This window comes from Anser cygnoides, chromosome 2, assembly GCF_040182565.1.
Source record: "Anser cygnoides isolate HZ-2024a breed goose chromosome 2, Taihu_goose_T2T_genome, whole genome shotgun sequence".
Taxonomy (NCBI): Eukaryota; Metazoa; Chordata; class Aves; order Anseriformes; family Anatidae; genus Anser; species Anser cygnoides.
Genome location: NC_089874.1, coordinates 155,943,698 through 155,958,509, shown reverse-complemented (window position 1 = coordinate 155,958,509; position 14,812 = coordinate 155,943,698). Strand labels below are relative to the sequence as shown.

The 14,812-nt window shown below is 39.1% G+C and overlaps 1 long non-coding RNA gene across 1 annotated transcript; it reads left to right on the top strand.

The window, feature by feature from the left end:
- Positions 1-204: 204 nt before the first annotated feature.
- On the top strand, positions 205-10,432 carry LOC125180349 (uncharacterized). The gene is made up of 3 exons (XR_007158830.2): positions 205-1,329; positions 3,980-4,011; positions 9,674-10,432. It is a non-coding gene; the product is annotated as an uncharacterized lncRNA (long non-coding RNA).
- The last annotated feature ends 4,380 nt before the right edge of the window (positions 10,433-14,812 follow it).

Sequence of the window (14,812 nt, the reverse complement as noted above, 5' to 3'; positions counted from 1 at the left end):
CCAGCCTATTTGCAGCTGTATTTTTCTCCTTCCTTCCTTTCTTTCCTTTCCTTCTTTCCTTTCCTTCCTTCCATCCTTCTTTCTTTCCTTCCTTCCTTCCTTCCTTCCCTCCCTCCCTCCCTCCCTCTTATTATTTTTTTTTTTTTAATATAAGCCTAGGTGAACTCTTCAAGGACAGCAAATATGGAAATATGGTATGTGATATTCAAATGAACTTATCACTTTCTTAGTAGATATAGGACCTCAGTACGTATGAAGTGCACCAGAACAGAATAGCAAGCATGGCAAAGAATTACTAGCGTACTTGGCTAAGCGGATCATTTTTGGATCAGTTTTTGAAGCTTCCTTAAGTAGTTGGACCTCCGTTCTCTGCTCCACTAGCAGGCAATTCACTCTTTCCTGACATTTAGCATTTTTACTGCAGTTTACAAAATTTGGGGCTGAAGAACTGGAATTACAACAGTAACCTTGGTGATGGGTTAGTACAAAGATAGCCAGATATTCCTGAAGAGAAGAATGTCTCTCTTCTTTTTTAAGCATAACAGAAATCATGGAGCGGTTCCACTGCTCATGGTGTAGTTTCCCAAAGGCCACCTACAAATACAGCTAATTGAAGTCGCATTCTAGACCCTATGTAGTCAATTGACAGGCATTGCCTTCCAAATATATTTGTTTGAAAATGCAATTAAAATAATTCAGTAATACTACACTGCAAGGAGTACTTGTGCTCTGCTCTACTGATGCATACTTATTAGACACAGTGCGCGCACTGTGTTTCCAAGTGGTAATGAGGATACTCTTCAAGTAGTCATGACTTTTTAATAGACCTGTGAGACTGGGTTCATCTCATGTAATTTTGGTACCTGAACGGTCTCATTTGTGGTCTAGGCTCCTCTATTAAGAGTGATCTGACAGAAATTAACATGCAAGTAGGGATTCCAGCTGCAGTCACCTTGAAGCCAGCACAAAGGTAATTATTTCTATTTTGATCCCTGTTCCGTAATATTTCCTGAGCGGGAATCTGTCACAGCAGTAGGAATTAATTTCCTTCTACGTTAGCCTTCTGAAAGCCAGAGAGCACCAAGTGATGGGATTCAGCTCTGAATGCAGATATTTAAATCTAAAGGGCAGAGTCATTTGCCTAAATGTAACCATCCAATAGCATGCTGGGTACACGTGGAACCCACTCAGACCTTGGCTGGTTATTTTAGATGCCTAAACAGAATGTCTCCAGCTACAGCCTCATCAGGATGGGATGGAGGAATTATGGAAGACCTCTGCTTTTCCGGAGTGACAGATGGACAGCAAAGGCATTCCCTGTTGCCTAAGGTATGACAAGAAACAATAATTAACCAGCTGAGTCTTATCAGCTGTGATCCAGATCCAGCTCTTGTAGCAACACAGTGCAGACATTTTCTTAAAAGTTTTTCTAAAAAACTTTCTTTTTCTAAAAAACCTGGTGCAGGGCCATTTTATGATCTTTAGGGTATTGCACCTTACTTTCAGCTATTCCAAACGACCTCTGAGACATCTTCATGGGGTTGGCAGTACATAGGATCTGCCTGAATTAGTAGGTGGAAACCAGATAGGATATCTATCATGAAACGAGGTGCTTCTGTCTCAGCAATTGAACCTATGTCCAGACCTCCATTAGCCATAATAGGAACTTTGAAACCTACCTCTCAAGTAAATACTGGTATTTCAACAGATACATTCACATTCAGAGATCTCAAAGAGACATCTACCTGAGTCTAATCAGTAGTATATGGGGAAAAAAAAAGAAAAAAAAAAAAAGTAGTCTCTCTACACTCAGTGAAAAATACTAAAATCTCCAAAAATAAGATTAATCATCCCAGGACCAAGTTTAGAGAAAGAAGATGAAGAAGGCGTTCTCTGGAGACACCAGTTATTCTGAAGTTATCTTTTTTTTTTTTTTTTTTTTTAGAACCCAGTGTGTAAGAAACATTTTACAGGACCTTAAAGGAAGGAAGGGAGGGAGTGTGCTGACATTTTATCATAGCTGATAAAGTAATTATATATCATATCAGTACAATACACAGCATAGTATCTGCCTGTACATTTTAGAAAAGTTTCAGAAAATAATGAAAGATCAATAAAATATTTTTCATTTCTTTGCTGCAAGTCTCTAGATAAATGAGTTTTTAAGAAGATTTAAAGATCCCAATTTAACCTCCACTGAATTTTCCAAAGATAGTGGGTTCTGGATCAGACCCTAAAGGGAAGAGTAAGGGTGGCAACCTTCCAAGAGCATGGAAAAAAATAGATGAATAAAGAGGTGTGAAAATGAATTTGGAACAAGGCAAGCAATTTTTATAGGCACAGCAAAGGACAGTGCTAGAAGATAGGTTGGTTACAAAAATAGGATATTAAGTAGTGAGTTTACTTTCTATACTGATGTTTAAGTATTTGGCTATATTATTACCTGACGTAGATCCCCCTGCCAGATCAAGAGACAAGTGATTTTGAGATACTCTGTCTTTAGAAGGAGATACAGCTTGCTGGAAACATAAGGAAAGCAAAGGGAGTGATCTGCAGTATGAGTGTGTGCTGCAGTGCTTTGCAATCCAGCATTTCCTGGGGAAGTCTTTGAGGCTGATATTATTATTTATTATTATTTTATTTTAAATTCAGGGACCAAACATGAACAGGTTTGAAATCAGTAAAGTGAGAGACAATTCTGTGTATTTAATTGCTGGCCCAGGAAGTCTGGCAGGGGTGGGTAATGCACAAGAGACCTAGCACAAGCATCTCACTAATGCAGGACTGCAAAACTGTCCGTAGTGTATCTGGAGTGTAGTCAGTGCTGGGATCAGGTTTTTACTTTCTGATCTGAGTTACCAAAATAGACGATCTGAACTCCTAGATGCTGGAGCACTGACTGCCATCCAAGTGTTTGTTCAGGGCTCAAGGCATTTCAGCCCAGAACAAGTTACAAAAAAGGGTCCTATCCAGACATCATCTGTATTGATTTCACCTGGTGATCCTGCCTGCTTAGCCACAGAAATTGCACCACAAAGGCAGTCTGATACGTTTTTCTCAGCAGAAAGAACTGTGTGTTGTCACCAGTGCGCTGACTTGCATGGGTCTGAGGGGATCTCAAACACGACAAAAATCTCCTTTGTGAGAGCACAAACACGATCAGTTTCTGTACCTGCAACAGGAGAAGGAGTGCTGGCTGGGTCTTATTTATGTCACTACTCAGCACCTCTCCTCTAAATCCCTCCCATTAGTTTCTTCTTCGATACGGAATCAGCAGCCAGAGGCAGGGACCTTCCTCAAGAGCATTTCAGGAGAGATAATCAGTTTTTTTCCAGCCAAGGAGCCGGCCCCAATGTGACATGCAGAGGTCCTTGTGCTCATCACTTACACACCTGCCTTTTCATCTGGGCAGATCGGGTGCTCAGTAAGCTACTCTGCTCCACTGCGAGGGAAAGCACTGATCTGGCATGAAACAGGAGCACACAATGCCCCGGGAATACATTAAGCTGCCTGCTAGCTCACGACAATGGACTTTTATAATGAACTGGATGAGGCGATTCACAAGTGCCGCTTCCAATTAAAAATAACACTTCTGCAAGGGCAAATGAGTGAGGTAATGACTGTACTTCTAATCAAGCAGGAGCAGCTGTCTCATTAGTAGCTACTCCTGGAAGAAACTGCCTTTGTAACCTATGCTAATACACCTTAACCTTTTCCTTCTGGACCAAAGCGAAACTTGTCCTCACAAGAAGCACCGCTGGTTCTTCTGGGACACGCGTTTAATTCACACTTATGTTAAGCATATGTTTTTTGCTTTGAGACATATATTTATACAGCAAAATGGGGTGCAGTCATTTTAAAGGAAGAGTTGGTGGAGGTCAAAGGTGTTCACTTCAACATTTTTGGAAAATTTACTTTTTCCTTCAAATATCTAGTTTGGGATGAAGAAAGTTAAACCATTTTTTTTCTTGTGTTTCAGAAAATAAGAAAGATTGTTTCTTAAGAGAAAAGGTAAGAATTTTACATTTCCAATCGCTTCCAAATTTTCCACGTGGAATGTCATTTTAATAACAACTAATCCTTCACGGTCTGTATCTGCAACAATGCTAACGTCTCTCTTTTTTTGATGCCAGACAAAATCCAGTTGCTAAAATCCAGTTACATCCAGGTGTGGTTTTCAAAATAGAAAGAGAGAAACTCTAAAATTATTATTATTATTATTATTTCCATTCTCATTTTGTGCTGTTCTCGCAGTTTAGAGGGCATCTCACCTCCAGGTGAAAGCTGAGGGTCAGCCCCTCTGCAACGATTGAAGGGTTTGCCTTTGACTTGGTAGAAGATTGGGTTCCTCAAGTCTTTAGGAGAGCATTTTAACAGCCAGCCCACATGACGGCAAATCAGGGGGTGGCATTAAGGAAGGGAAAAAAAAGTTAATTCAACAAGTGAGGTGTTTGTTTAACAGATGTTTTAAAAGTAATATTTCTTTAATGGGTGTTTAAAATGACAAAGCTTTTCTTAAGCCACGAAGTTCTGGAAAGTTTATTCAGCAGATGAAATACAACCCAATGATAACTGAACATTTAGTAAATGGTAGGCGCACCCTAGACTCCTGGTTTGGGTTTAAGCTGGTAAAGTGACTGTTAGTTCTTTTTTTTATTTTTTTTTCCAGAAAAAATAGCTCTGTTGGATGTATTTGCATCAAATCCCAAACTTCTCCCCCACCCCATACTCGCAGTAGCTGTTCTTTTATATGCCTCAAAGCCCATGGGATCAATGTGGCAAATGCTATCAGTCAGACCTGTGTTCAATTTTCTGTAACAAGGACGGTCAAAATGAAAGCTGATCCTATTAGTGAACCTTCAGCCCCATCTTTCAGTATACTTACTTGCTAACAAAAGATCCCTTCAAAGTGGCAGGTCAACTCATCTTAAAATCTTATTGTATTTAATTCTAGAGTATCTGAAAACAGAGATTTGTGAGCTTTTTTGGTTTTTTAAAAAATATTTTTTAAACACAAATCTTAATTTAACGTATCAAACTCTTCATAGCTTCAGTTCAAGGGATTTTTGGAGATGAGTTGTAAAAAAAGCAGACAGAAGTAGTGTTACCACTTTCTTCTCAGGTGTGCAGGTCAATAATTATAACCAGTGCTCTTCTCACATTATCTGCATCCTTGCCTGTGATTGTGGGGGAAACAGCACTTGACCAGGAGTGGGTACTGAGCCAAACCCCCACATTTTCCTTTACCTAAAGCCAAATATCCAGGTGCCAGCATCTTCAGTAATCTGTGTCTGCCATACAACCAACAGGGTGCCTGCCAGACCTCTCCCCCCATCAGGTTTCCTAACTTCTCTCACTTTTCTTCAGCAGTACTTCTCTGTCACAACAGATGTGTGTAAAACATTGGAAGCCAACTTACCTTACACCGGTTTTGAAACAACCACTCAGTCATAACAATCTGATTTTTCCAGCTTTGAATTTGTCCTCTCCTGCCTCCTTCCTCCAAGGATTCACCTCTTCTGTGTCCAGTCTCACCTCACAGAAACAGCTGAGCAACCTCACATTTCCAGAGACAGCACCACCAGTAGCTACAAAGAGGCAGCTTGTATGCTTCCAGGTCTCCAACTGCCTTGAGTTACCTTTTCTGAGTGCCCATGAATTTTGCTGGTGATGCACTTTTGTCATGTCTCCATAACCTTTAAACAGTTAAAGCACTGAGTGAAGCAAAGAACGACCACTTGTCCATGATGGGCAGATAAATATAAAGAACAAGATTAACTTAATGATATCTCTCTTGTCAGCAGAATATTAACCATACTTAACATCTTTTACCATACTGGTTAAAAGGTTAAATGCTTTAGGTAGTCCTGCTTCTAAAGTAAATGATTATTATTATTTATTTTTGCTGCTGCTGCTGGTTTTCAATCAAGAAAACAGTGTCTGCACAGGCGGAATAAGCTTCAGTGAACCAGTGTCTGTGAAGGGATTTTAAACAAATATGATTTATTTAAAATGGTATGGGCAGAGGATCAGCTACCTCAGCCCTGCTGATAAACTGGGACTTGTTAGATTGTGCTAGGATTACTTGCGTGTTATCATTTATACCACTATAATTTCTGACACAGCCATAAAAGGAGAATTTTACTCAGGCATTTGCATGCTATGACATTGATTCATTAAGGTTTCTCCATTCCATCCATGATTTATATTCCCCAGTAGAAAATAGAGCAGTATCAATTACAAAAGTGAGATTTCTACACTGTTATATAATCTTCAACACTGAAGTGCATATTGGTTTTTTAAGCTCATGCACAACATGCTCTGCTGACATAGCATGTGAAATGGATCCTTGATCTCTTTTGTTGTTATCATTTCATCTCTGGGAAATCTAAGCTATGCCTGTGTTAAGAAATTAAATGTGTCTGGATTGTTCTTTGGCACTAGAGCATGTAAAAACCCACATTTATGTTATTAAATTCTTTTAACGATCAAATCGGGGTAGTGACATCTAAAGTGCCTGTGGGAAATGGACCTGATCTATCTCCTGGGCCGTGCCTAGGAATTTCCTAGGGGAGGGCTATATGACTTCACAGCCATGCTGGGGTTCAATCTGGCAATTTAGCAGTAGAGATAAGTACCCGTAAGTGTTCCCTGGCTCTACTGAATTTAATGCTGGAGACACAGCCCCAGCTTTCAAACTGTTGAAAGAAGAGACTTGACTTTCAGGTGGTTATAGATGTTCTCCATAGGTAGAAGCTCTATGGGTTGCATGTCCCTACTGATTCTGTTAACCACCCGTGGCCCTAGTGGCTCTTGTAATCTAATTAGCATTTAACTTACCTCCTTTCATCCAAGAGCATACAGGGATTTCAGGTGGATTATGCTGTCCAAGAAGGGTTTTGATGAGTACTAGTGAGAAATTTCTGGGGCTCATTATAGGTCTCAAGACAATTTTTGGTGATGTTGTTTACCTGCTCACAGGCAGAATTAGAAAAGATCCTACTATGGTACCTGTTTTGGTATGTATTAGCCAGTGCTGCCCACAGAGACAGCCTGCAACCCTGGGGAAGCTGCAGGGGACAAACATCCTTCCTTGCACCTCAGAGCCTGCGGAGCCACATGGACAACTAGGAACTTTTTGCCACCTGGGAGCTCTGAGCTGCTAAAATTTTTAGTGGTTTTCACCTTCACTGAATAAAGCTGCATCAAAGTTTATTTGCATTGGTAAAACTGGCTGCAGGACGAGAGCCGGCAGAAGACAGCAATACATATTTACCTCTGGTTCCTTGAGTTGGTTTTACTAAAAGGAAGAGAGGGAAAGTGCCATTTTCTGCTTTTCTCCCAGTCCTGGCTCTGTCAACATGCTGCACACTGTCCTTATCATTGTCCTGGACTTTTGGCAGTCTCTGGATACTTTTCAAATGGGCCAGAAGAGCTCAGCCTGTTGATGAAAGACCTCCCCAGATACAGCCAACTGCTGCCTTCCTTTTAAAATATTTAAAAATATCGACAATGATTAGTTTTTAAATGTGAGAGAGTTTAATCCTGGACAAAATATGATCTGGGATCTTGCTTTTTTACATAATACAGCATTGTCTTCCATTGTTTAATTAAAAAAAAAAAAATCTCTGCTTGCAGCGTCACCATCTTCTATTGCAGTGTCTCGGGTTTGTCTTCAATGCAAAAACTGGTACTTATTAATCAAGATCATTAAGTTTGAGTTAATAACTGTAAAACAGATTTAGCTAACTTCAATAAACTTCAGGTGTGCAGACCTATACTGAAGAAGTACTCCAAGTCTTGTCTTCGCTAAGATTTTGTAGCTAGCAACTTGGGGCAAGGTGCTGTTTTTTTCAAGGTGGTGTTTTTAAGACAAGAAATGGTTTAAAGGGTGATTGGCTCTATAAATAAATAAACCAAACAGTGTGGGTCTCCAGCATGTAAAGAACACAATCAGATATCATAATCTTTTTTTTTTTTTTGCAGAAACTTTCCCAGCATCACTAAAAAAATAAAAATATAAAAACAGGGAGACAATACGGCAAAGCTGCATAAGCATACTAACGTATGTACCAAGTTTTCACTAACTTAGGAATTTGCTGACTTTAGTAACACTCTTCTCTGCAAAAGTGTACATAAAGTGTCATTTATTACAGGGGTCATAATTATTCTTATGATCCTGAAAATTTCTAACTGATGAAATCAAAAGTGAAGCCCCATGTAAAGGTCTATACCTGTACAAGAGAAGTTCTCCTACATAGATAAGCTCTCCATATATATGATTTTACTCTCATGTTGCCCCGTGTGGAGTCAGGTGCTGGACTTGATGATCCTCATGGGTCCCTTCCAATTCAGGATATTCTATGATTCTGTACTTCCTTGTGTATAAATAACATTCTCTACTCTTTCTTCCTCCTAGATTCAATTTCAGCCAGATGAGGAAATAATGAGGCAATGGCACTAACAAATACTTTCTACTACTTGGATACATTTATGGAAATGAGGGATAATAAATTTATTAGCTTTATTCTAGTAATGAATTTATAAGCTTTATTCTAGTAATAAAAATATTTATTTGCCTGAAATGATTTGCATGATTTGATATCTGTATAACAATAAGAGTTAATACAAAAAGAGAGCAAAAGGTTCTGATTACTTTCTACCACTGCAAATGAGCAACCGTTCTGCTGTTATTAATGTATATATTCTGGATTTATGCCAGGAGAACAGACATCAGAGTCTGGCCCAAAAGAGGACTTCGGGAAATGAAAGGTCACTGTCAACTCTAATTTTGTGCCCAGTGTGATGAATTATTGGCACGAACAACAACCACTTAACCTTCTAGCTTTCATTTCACTGCAAAAAACATTAATGGATTTCTCGTCCTAACCCCTGTGTGAGGAAGGTCAGCATTATCCCAATTTTAAAGATGAGGAATTGTGCAGAGAAAAGCAAATGCATGGATTTTTATGATTCTGAGCCTTACAGTGGCTGCCTAACTAGAATGAATTTGGCTCCCATGCCTCAGACTCATGCTATATGGTAAGGATCTACAACATACTCCTTTGCAAGAGGTCACAGAGACCTGGAGCACGGGCTCCATGGAGATGCAGGTTTCAATGTGTTGTGGAGTGGATGCTAAACTTGTACAGGGAAGAGAATACTAAAAGGCTTTAACCCTTTCTCACCCTTCTCTTTGCCTCCATCCCAGCCAGGTGCATTGCATTTATTCATGGGAATTGTTGCTTCAGCTCTGCTCGCTGTGCTTAGATGATGTCCTTGCTCCAGATCACCAGCAAAAGGTTTGGGCCATAGAAACCTGGATTTAAACAGTTGACGTCCTGGTGGAAGGATGGCCTTGTACACAGTGATAGAAATCTGTGTTTCGTTCTGCGTATCCAGACTTCAAGAATTAATTAGCCCTCTGCTTTGATCACCTGTATAAAATGAAGTAGTAATTTATTTTCTACTGCCCTTGGTCTTGTACACTTAATTAGGGGTTTCTCTAACAACAGGGCTGTATTAAACACTTTGCTGAACAAAATCTTTAGGCTAACAGTAGAGCTTTGGGACTGCATTTGATCCCGGTTCTCCATTCAGTGCATAACAAACACGCAGATACATGAGATGTTTAAGTCCTGCTTTGTAATATGAAGGCACTATTTTACCTTAGGTCACTGGGATACTTTGAACTCTGCCTTGTTTGGGGACCAGCTCACATGCAGCAGACCATCCACCACCTATTTCTTTAGGTATGTAAACTGAATAGAATACTCAGACTAAAAAGGTAACCATCTGACACAGGTGGGTTTTCTTGTTTGTTTGGCTGTTTTTTTTTGTTTTGTTTTGTTTTTCATCTGGACCACTCCTATTTGAGGGTTTCTCCATTTTGTGGTGGAGGACCTCTGCCCTTGACAGGCTTTTCCCAACAATGACCCATAAAACCATCCTGAAGGCTGTGAAAATTACTCCATTAATGTCATCATCAGAGAGAAAGCATCCTCGTTATGTGAATGAAAATGCAGCTTTGAGGCTTCCTACACAGCGGAGTATTTTCCAAATGAACAAAATCTCACAAAATCCCAATTAGAGATCCAGAGTACTGCCTCTGGCAATCTTAAAGTCAGTAAAGATCAGCTTTGAACTATCATGGTTTAAAAGCCTACTCTTGTCCTTGGAGAAGGATTTGGGCATTTCTGCCTTCATTCTTAGTCTCTTACCCACAGATCATGTAGTCATGAACATCACCAGTCTTTTTTTGATGGCTGGTTCATTCATCTGCAGGAAAGCAAGCACACCCTCAAAACAGGACTTTTGTTCTTATCTCTAGTACTGGAGTCTGTACAGTGACTTGAATGTCGTGTCACATTACCTTCATATACCTTTAAATAAAGGAAAATTATTTGGGGATAATTTCTTTTGGAAAATTTCCTTTGCAGGAACATGTCAGCACCAAGACCCAGTGCAGATTATCACTCCAAATAACTCCACGCGTAGCCAGGATCATTTGCAAAGATAGGAGCTCACTCAGCTATGCACATAATTCGGATTCTTCTAGACTTGGTTCCACTGCTTGCAGATACCCCTTGCCATCTGCAGCTGCACTTCCCACCCTCCAAAGGAGCAGCCAGCACAGATGTGATTTTTATGTCTTAGTGTCAGTGAAATTGAATACATTTCCCTAGTTCAAGCAAAACGTCTCTTTAAAAAGTTAGAACAATGAGCCAGAGAATTGAAGAGCACTCAGACTAGATTTAATTGCTAAAAATAACGGTATTAGAGCAGATAATCGTCAGGCTATTGGCAAGCCCGTGGAATTTGAGGCAATGTTGAGACTATACAGAAAAGGTGGTATTTAGTGATATTTTAAATAAACTGCAGTCACACACAGGTCAGCATTAGTACTAAGAATCTCCAGAGATTGCTGTGTGATCTAAAGAATAAACTCAAGTCAAAAAAAAAAAAATTTCTCAGAGCAACTACCTGCATTTCAGTTTTTCCATGTGTGGAACTCCTAACATATTGAATTCATTCTTGAAAGACTTGTATAAAACATATAAAGCTCAGAGGAAAGCAGTACTTTTAATTGGTAAAGAACAAATTAAACAGAAGTTGCTGACTTTTTACAAGAGAGAAAAGATCTACACAATAAAACCCAACAACAGAGCTGTAACTCTTGTTCCCACCCATAGCACACATTTTCAATGGCTACACATTTTTTTCCGTGATTGTACAAGCGTGCAGAACTACTGTTGTATACAGTTTAAAGTTCAGTGTCTGAATACACATTTTAATGTAACTGAGGACTTGCTGTCATTTTATCAACATGAGGTTTGTTTGACTTCATAAGATGCATGGATGTGTACTAGTAAAAACATCAGATAAATTTCATCCAAATGAGGCAAATGTTATATTGGTTTCTCTAAGAAAGTTTTTTAAGGTGTAAAGTTACTTAGGAGGTTTGGCAGAAAGACCCATCTGATAGGTAATGCTGTGATGAAAGTCTGACATGGTCTAAATCCTGCTCTCTGCTGCATCAGCAAAATGAGGGAATGTGTATTAAACCACATCCTTGTAATATCTGGGATGGCAAACAAAGCCACAGACAGTCAATGATTCATTGCACTGTGATTGTCTATCAGAATGAAAGGTTGTGAAAGCCTTGAAAATGAAAAGAATGTCTCCTAACATGTCAGGAGACAAGGGCAGCTCACTGAATACTCAAAGGCACACATACAATAGCAAATAAACTGGACTGTTTCAGGTTCAAAAACTGGGCCACGGTAATTTGTACTGTTTAATTGCTAGCATGCTCTCTGGCCTATATTTGCTCTGGGTCAATTGACTTTGTCTCAGACAATGCCAGAAATGATTTGAAAAATAGGACGTGCCAAGGACCATTCCCAGAAGGCAGACTGGTTACAACCACCTCCTTTCTGCGGGGAGGGTTAACCATAGAAGGAGGCTCCAGCTTGGTTTATTTAGTAGTGTAAGTGCCTCATCAACCAAGAGATTGGGTAAAGACTGGGATTGTCTTGCAAATATTTCTCAGCATCATGACTCATCTACATATAGTAGGGAAAGTATGAATTTTGCCATATTTTATGACTCCCATTTCATAGTGAAGATGCTTTCAGGAGAGTTTGAATCAGTAATTTAGATTACTTCATTCATTTGCAACAGCTAAGGATTCATAATGAAAAAGAATTACAGGAGTTCAACTCCTTTGTTTTTAGATTCATCTGAGCCTGGCTCTGCAGATCACAGGAAGAGACAACGTGACCCTTTCCACTAGTTCTTTCTTCACTTCATGGTTCACTAATTGTCATAAATACCAGAAAGAACAAAAATATTAAGAAGTGCTCAGTAATTTCCAAAGTATCCATACCGAAAGAGCATAGATGACAATTACCATCAGCAACTCTTCCTGTAGAATCTGTCACAGGTAGTTTTTAAAATGTCTCGATGGTGAAGCCTTTTCACTAGAAGCCAGACGCTCACTGATATATTTGTCAGCAAAGAACGTCTGTTCATTTCCAGTCTATCACCACATTGTTTTATTAACCTGCAGATTTGAACAATACTAAGAAGATGTCTGCCTGAAAAGAAATTCAATCTTAGAGTGGGACTGAATGTAAATTAATACAGAATGACCAAGCGCTCACCAACCAGATGTGGAGAAGCTGGAGCCAGACTCTTCCTCAGAAGTGCTCAGAGAAAGATGAGGCAGTGGTCACAGATTGCACCAAGAGAAATTCTGAGTGGACACAAGGAAAAAAGAGTCAAAATGAGAGTGGTCAAATGTTGGAGTACGTTATCCTGAAAGACTGTGGTTGTGGCATGTCTGCCCCTGGAGATACTAAAAACTTGACTGGATAAGATCCTGTGAAACCTAATGTAATTTTGGATTTGGAACTTGTGTATTAGATTAGATAAGCTTCTGAGGTCTCTTCCAAAAACAAAACAAAATAAAAACTTTGATTTTGAATACAAATATATGAAGACACATTCACTTCAAGCTGTGATTAAAACAAACTATATAAAAAGTTAATCTGACAATTCTCACAAAACAAAGCACTAAATATTATAGCAGTTAATGAGAGCTCTACTTAGACCAATGTGCTAGGAGCTGTATAGCTATATCAAAGGACAGCTTGTGCTTTGAACTACTCATAAGTTTTCAGTTATTCAGTGCTAATATAAAACACTTAAGTAGTGATTTCCTTCAATTAAGTGTGGGGATTTACCATGTAGATGACTACATCTGGTTGTTAGACAACTTATAGCATGAATAGATCTAATTGCTAAATCTAATAGTGTTTAGTGGGGGTCTCACTCCATTTTATGGTGAAAACCTTACTTTTTGCCTGAGATTTACATCCTAAAATTCACGGGCTACAATCACTTGGGTTCTGCTGATTGTAACAGGAGGTTCGATGTAGACAAATAGACTCTAAACACATAAAACTTGGATGAATCTTCTCCAAAGTACTTTATAAATTAATTTAATATTATGTCTAACTTCTCTGCTACCAGAAGAGAAAATGCAGCTCAAGATGACTTTGTGTCTCCCTCAAGCTCCACGCAAGCCATGTGAGAGTGCAACTAAAGATTTTCAGCATTCAGTCCCTATTGCCCTACCACAGACTGGACAGCTTAATAATACTATTACTAGTACTGATAGTACTTACGACAAGAGAAGAGACAAGCCTTATTAACAATCATCCATTGCTCATTGACATTAATTAAAGATCTGGAAGAGTGCACGGGATTTAGCTATGATTTTCAAGGAGACTGTGTTCTTACACAGCAGGCTAATAACACTGGCAGGCAGGAACAATAACAGATATTTCACTTGCTACAGTAACCTAGAGAGACTAACCATGTCTTTTTTAAAAATGAGGTACATTAAAAATGCAAGCTTTTGTTTATTAAGATTGTTTAAAATTGTATTATTAATGAGTATAAGGAAAAATATTAAAATTCAATATTAACGTGCAAGTAAAATCGTTCTGAGATCTTTGATACTCAGCATCTCCACATTTCTTACTCTTTTACCCTAATCTGGTTTGTGCTGGCCATCGCTACATTTATGTGCGATAAATGTGTCAAGCTACTGCAGACTGGAATAGGCTGGGAACACATGGAATAGCCCACTGCCAGCTTTGGGAAAAATTTCTTTCATTTCACAGGTTCTTCTAGGTTCAACAACACTGAGTCAGGTGTTACTCAAGCCCTGGCCTATAGACCCAGTGCAAGTCACAGTACCTGATGCTATAAGGAAATTAGCATCCACTTTGTTCTCTGGATTCCCAGTAAATTATATTAAAAACTGGTGGCTTGTTCCGCTTTCCCTTATTGCTCTCTAGGCATCCAGGATTTTCATCAACTTTACTGGTATGAGCAGGATTTACTTGTATTATAAAACTAACGAGACTTTATTTACACTGAGGTAACACAGCAGCAGTACTAGAAATCTCATAGATTGAGTATACATTAACTGATACTGAGATTTCAAGGCTTTTTAGAGAGCAGATACAACCGACTGTATCCAAATTTCCACACCAACTTAAATAAAATTCTAAGTCTAGCAACACACAGCTCAGCTTTTCTTTCTCTGCCCTGCAGGGGAGAGTCCAGTTCTTTATCCACCTGAATTACACAAGCTGGATTTGGGCCTGAAATCAATGCAAATTCCTTGGCAGGTTTTATCTAGGTCTAAATTTCTCATTATAACTTCTATCTAGAAATACAGGGAAGAAAATTAGAAACGCATGAATCCAGGTGAAACCAAGTGAATACTACTGCCCAT